Source organism: Bombus impatiens, unplaced genomic scaffold, assembly GCF_000188095.3.
Source record: "Bombus impatiens unplaced genomic scaffold, BIMP_2.2 scf_0020, whole genome shotgun sequence".
In the NCBI taxonomy this organism is placed as follows: Eukaryota; Metazoa; Arthropoda; class Insecta; order Hymenoptera; family Apidae; genus Bombus; species Bombus impatiens.
Genome location: NT_176439.1, coordinates 384,715 through 390,714, shown reverse-complemented (window position 1 = coordinate 390,714; position 6,000 = coordinate 384,715). Strand labels below are relative to the sequence as shown.

Here is a 6,000-nt window from a genome sequence, read left to right as displayed (position 1 = left end):
ATATATATTATATATATTATATATATATATATATTATATATATTATATATATATATTATATATATATATATATCTTTAAAATTCACAGTACTATACAGAACATAATATACTGTATTATAAAACTCTATCGGTAATTTGATCTTTTAGAAAATAAACAAACAATTGTAATTTGCAAAACGTGTACCGCTATGATAGTTAAAGTGTCACCGTCAGACATAGAGGAAAGACAGGCCACTTCCAATCTTTTATTAGCTATACCATATTGTATCTAAAATTTGTTCAAAAGGACGTATTTTAAAATCTTTAGATAAAAACAGCAATTTTACTACTATTTTATAGCCGTCTAATAAACGTATATTCCGTATTGCACCCTAATACCAATCCCTCTATCCCTTAAATTTATTACTTTCGCATTTATATTCCGAGCTTACGAAACACCCTTGTTTAATTCTTTACTTTCAAACGTACGAGCTACGTACAACAATAAGAATCTTTTCAAAGCTACTAAAAGGTCTTGAAACCCATTTGGTACATTGTACATACTTAAATACTGTTCTCTGTTATCCCACCGTTTCACGTTGTGATATATATGTATTATAAAATTTATATATATGCATATACACTTTTGTTTATTTTATCGACATAAAATATCTACGATCCATCCCTTCAGATGATTAAAAGTAGATTTTTTAAGTAATTTGGACGTCTTTGTTGATACAGTTACAGCTCGATGACCAGAGTCTTATTTCGATTTTAATATAAGATACAATAGTTTCGGATTATACGTGTAACTATTTTCATGGTTGTATCGAGTTTATAGGAAATAGAAAAGATCAGATCTACGCACCTTTGCTTAGCCATTTTCTCATCCCCCTATAAAACATCATGCGAAGAGGCGGTTTTCCAAGTCTCTCTTCTAATCTCTCCTCCTTACCTGGCTACGATTGTGGATCGTCGAAAGATCGAGTTCCCTCGGGGACTGGCCACAATATCCATCATTACAGGGGACGTTAGAGGAGGTGTAGTGGCGAGGAGGGATGGTTGTAATTCGCCGCTGCGGTATGCGGGCACGGTGACGCATACGGGCTCTCTCTCTCTCTCTTCGGCTCTGAGAACTCCTCCGCTGTTGCCTTGCGTCGGTTTCGCGAAGAAAAACCCGCGGGGACGAAAAACGGTGGATAAAATACTCCTAAGCCCAGCAAACGCCTGCCCTCGACGCCATATGCGGGCGCGTGCACGCGTTTTACGAGTTTACTGGCTAAATTGGCTGGGATCATGGGTGACACGGTTAATAGAGGTTCGTTAACCGCTTTTATATCGACGAATTATGCCTCGTATAGAATATTACACGTACAGTGGGTATGTTTGTTATTTACGCGAGTAGGGCTCGATTTGTTTGGTTAATATGCCTTTGATAAGATTTTGATAAGATGGTTTTTGTATTCTCGTAGAATCTTCCATAGCAGAGAAAATTAACCTCAAAACTGGCGTGTAGCACACTGGCTTTGGCATGTAGTGATATAGGGCGCGCAGCCACGCGCTTTCAAACCCCATTATGTCAAAAGCGGCAGTTGCCAAGAGAAAAGACGCGCTGCTGCATTTTCTACTTGCTTTTCTCGCGAAGAATTTCGTGCTTCAACCTGTTCTGTATACCTTCCGTCTGTCTACTCTCGAAGCAAGATTACCTTCGCGTTAACCTACTACAAAAATTCGAAACTTTTTCGTATATTATCGACGACTAGCACGCAGCAGTTACAAATCGAATCGCGATGATTCAACGGAAAGCGAAAAAAGTCAGAAATATAAAACCATGGTCGTTGGAGTCGCACGAACAAGTCATGCGGCTAATTTCTCAAAGCGAAACAGGCGAATATGGACTCGTTAGTCATCGGTTTGCCTGTGTTTGCGAACATCGACTAACAATAAGAGACCAGGGGCAGCATAGCGTGTACGAATGTGTACGCCAGTTTTTCGTCCATGGTCCTGATCGTTGTGCTCGCATAAACAAACGCGGATGCACAACTACGAAGGCCACGGCATAATACCGTACGGATAGAGGCAGAACAGGCTCCCGTTTCCGGATTGTTGCTTTTAATTCCATTTGTTTATTTCGAACCAGTAGGTCCAGTCCAGCAGGGCTAAGCGTAGGTACCTGTTACCGTACGTACGTACGCATAAATTAAAGCGTCGTTGATCGTCGTCGTGATCTACGAGGAAAAGGTTCGAGCGAAGAACGAACATGCCCCGAATACAGAGCAACGGTGGTCGATTAAATTTCGATACAGTTGTGTCAGCCAAATTCAAATTTTCTTCCAATCTGCTGAACAATCCTAAATTTAAAAATCAAATCCTGTCGGTGGAGTGCGGGTCTTTAGGTGCTTGTGGGGAAACTATACAGAACGTGGACAATACGCAAAAGTCTCTAAAATATTCAATGTATAACGCGCGTTATTTATAATAACGAGACTATTTTGATGAATCGTTGAAATTATTCCGATGAAAAAGCAGCCAAACATACGTCGTTTTTTAGCATTGTTTTATTTTTTTTAGTATCGTTCTGGAAGGCATTTTACGGTTTATATGTGTACATGGATTATTTGAGAGTAGAAACTAACGGAATAAATGGAAGAAGGTTAAGAAGAGGGAGTTTATTCGAGAAGCTTAGTACGAAGTGAGAATATAAGATGTTTTAGAAGGTTGGTGTGGCGTGGTGAGAAAATGAAATGAGCCATCCGAGGAAGGTTTGTTAATCCTTTAAGAATTTTATTTGCGCCTGTACTGGATACTGTGTTTTGTTTTCGCGTCCATTTCTCTGGCATAGTTTTAATATAACAAAATTGCTTGAATTTATGGAAGTATATTTCGTGGTTCGGTATGAATCGAATTATTAACAGCTTAATACTAATGTATATCTTATATGAAACTATAATTACATAATGTTCCATGTGATAATTAAATTCGAAGTTTAGTACAAGTTGAACTATATTTCTGATATAAGATTACGATCAAATTGTGGCCTGTTTTTGGAACCTGAAGATGTATTCGAAGAGTTTCTTGAAGATTTCTACAGGATTATTTCTACGTATAAGATTTCTCCATAAGATTTCTTTAATCTCATTTACTATTGAATTATGGTCGTGAAATATGGTATTGTGTGCACACGGTACATACATATAATATTTTTAGAAAAGCTAAGAAGAAAAATTCGCCTTCTTTTTACAACGGTCGAGGGAACAGTCCGGTAAGCTTTCGCTGTTACTCGCTTAGATACTCTAAGCTCGATTATTTCAATGATCTCGTTATTTATCGATACATAGTACAGTTGGTTTTCGCATCTCTCTTATTAGGGGTTGCATCATAGTACGCGCTTGTATCAAATTAACCCCCTGTGTCTTACAAGTTACACTTGTCGCGTGGAAAACACAGTCCAGAGGTGATAACGAGTCACACTCGTGATGCTGGGTGCGCTCCAAATGTAAATATACAGGGTGTCCTAAATAGCACGTTAATCACCTTACGCGTTAACTAGAAAACCAAACTATAAATTCCATCGTCGAGAAAGATAAACTCTAATATCACGAAAAATCACTATTCTCCATTTTTATTACATTCTAATCAGATTATCCCACTCATAGGATATATCATACTACTTTTTTTTTTTTTTTAATCAGAGGACGTCGAATCTTTTCTTCACAAGAGTTCTCTTCGATAATTTATTACGGCAATTTATTAAATTATATTTTAATCTTTGAAAGCATACAGATTTTTCTAACCAAATCTAATTTTATCCAGAAATTTCTTTTTATTTTTTCTAAAATATATCTTTCGTATAATGTTACGGTAAAATTCGCGATATTTGAACAAAATGACAAAACTCTTAAAATATTACTGAAAATACATCGCATCATTGTTTGATCGATTCCAATGCACAATAATAATATTTCACGTAATAAGAATCGAAATAACTCTATCGAAAGTCGAAATTATTCAGACTGAAACGAACGTTATTCGTTCTCCGGAAGCTCGTTAGGTCTCTTGCATCGCGAGGAAACGCACCATCCTCCAGAAGTCGAATGTTCTTTACCCAGAGTGGACCTTGAATATTTTAACGCATCCTCGTTTCTTCTCGAAGGCTGCTGGTCGATCGTTCCCGCTTCACAATCGTTCGCCTCTGCTATCTGTTCGTCTTGTCTTCGTTCGAAAGCGAAAGAACTTCATCGAACGCATCGAAACCAACTCCATTGTTTTTTTCTTTTTCTTTTTCTTTTTCTTTTTTTTTTCTTTTTCTTTTTACGGAAATAGAAAATTCTAGAGACTTCACTTTCAGTGTTATCGTTTACCGAGTTACTCGGTTTCTCAAAACGCGATTTGAATGACTTTATAAGTTATAATTATTTCTCTATAGCGTTGGTATTATAGTCGTTAGGAAGCTTTGCAATTTTCTACTTGACTCATTTACGTGCAGGTATAAAATAACGAAATAAAACAAAGAATGGTGGAACGAACGATTTAAGAGCGATGGATACTCGAGGGAATCGGCAAACGTAATACAATGTCATAAATGTCACATATATTGAATCTTATTGTACGTTGTTAATAATTCGCCATAGGCAAATATATTTTTTTGACATTTCGATTTATATCCAAGCTTACCTTTCTTTTTATTGTTCTATGCTTACAAAATATACGTGTGGAGTTTATAAAATACCTATCGAGTCTCTGCTATATTACGTAAACTTTCATCGAGTCAAGCGTTTGAAACCTTTTTCACCAAAAATAAAAATCTCTGAGTCTCTCTTTGTTCATATCATCAACGATCCAATCTGCATATAAAAAATTGAAATTTATTATTGATAAAATACTACAAGTATATATGTACATGTATGTCTTCTTGTATATAGTTTCAGAAATCGCAGAAATTTTATTGATAAAAAAACAGTTATATTTGAAATCGTTCGTTCGTCATTTTCTTGCTTTTATTATATCGTGAAAGGGTTGCAGGTCAAGTATGTACTTCGATCTTTATTAACTGTACGCTTGTCCTTTAGTTGTTTTACGTGTAATAAATTTCGACAATTATATACGTGAATCGTGGATCGTACCATGAAAGAGTTAATTCCGATTTACTACCCTATACTACTCTAGACTAGGTTACCGAATACTCTTTCCTCCACCGGTACTTGTAATTTCTCATAACATAATAAATAACATAACAAATCATTGGCCCTACAAGATGCAAAGCAACATCGAAATAAAACTCGTTTTCGACCAGTCCATTCACTATCAACTCCACAAAGAGAGAGAGAGAGAGAGAGAGAGAGAGAGAGAGAGAGAGAGAGAGAGAGAGAGAGAGAGAGAGAGAGAGAGAGAGAGAGAGAGAGAGAGAGAGAGAGAGAGAGAGAGAGAGAGAGAGAGAGAGAGAGAGAGAGAGAGAGAGAGAGAGAGAGAGAGAGAGAGAGAGAGAGAGAGAGAGAGAGAGAGAGAGAGAGAGAGAGAGAGAGAGAGAGAGAGAGAGAGAGAGAGAGAGAGAGAGAGAGAGAGAGAGAGAGAGAGAGAGAGAGAGAGAGAGAGAGAGAGAGAGAGAGAGAGAGAGAGAGAGAGAGAGAGAGAGAGAGAGAGAGAGAGAGAGAGAGAGAGAGAGAGAGAGAGAGAGAGAGAGAGAGAGAGAGAGAGAGAGAGAGAGAGAGAGAGAGAGAGAGAGAGAGAGAGAGAGAGAGAGAGAGAGAGAGAGAGAGAGAGAGAGAGAGAGAGAGAGAGAGAGTGAGTGAGAGTGAGAGAGTTGTCTGATCGTTTCCAGTTCAATCAATAGCGGCCATGTTGCCATAAATCCGTGCATCGAACCAACTGTACACCTCTATATCTATTAGATCGCTTCATATCAAATGTCACTTTTTTTCGAAATGAAACTTTAACTATACGTTCTTTGGAACAACACGTGTACTTGATCAAAGTTATCTCTACGCTACGTCCAATTAATACGCGTTTTCCATACGTTCGTTC

At 37.5% G+C, this 6,000-nt stretch overlaps 1 protein-coding gene across 6 annotated transcripts in view; it reads left to right on the top strand.

Annotated features, from left to right (window-relative positions):
- Window positions 1-6,000, top strand: part of LOC100746954 (RING finger protein 44) — a 36,291-nt gene that overhangs the window by 14,831 nt on the left and 15,460 nt on the right. The window lies entirely within an intron of this gene.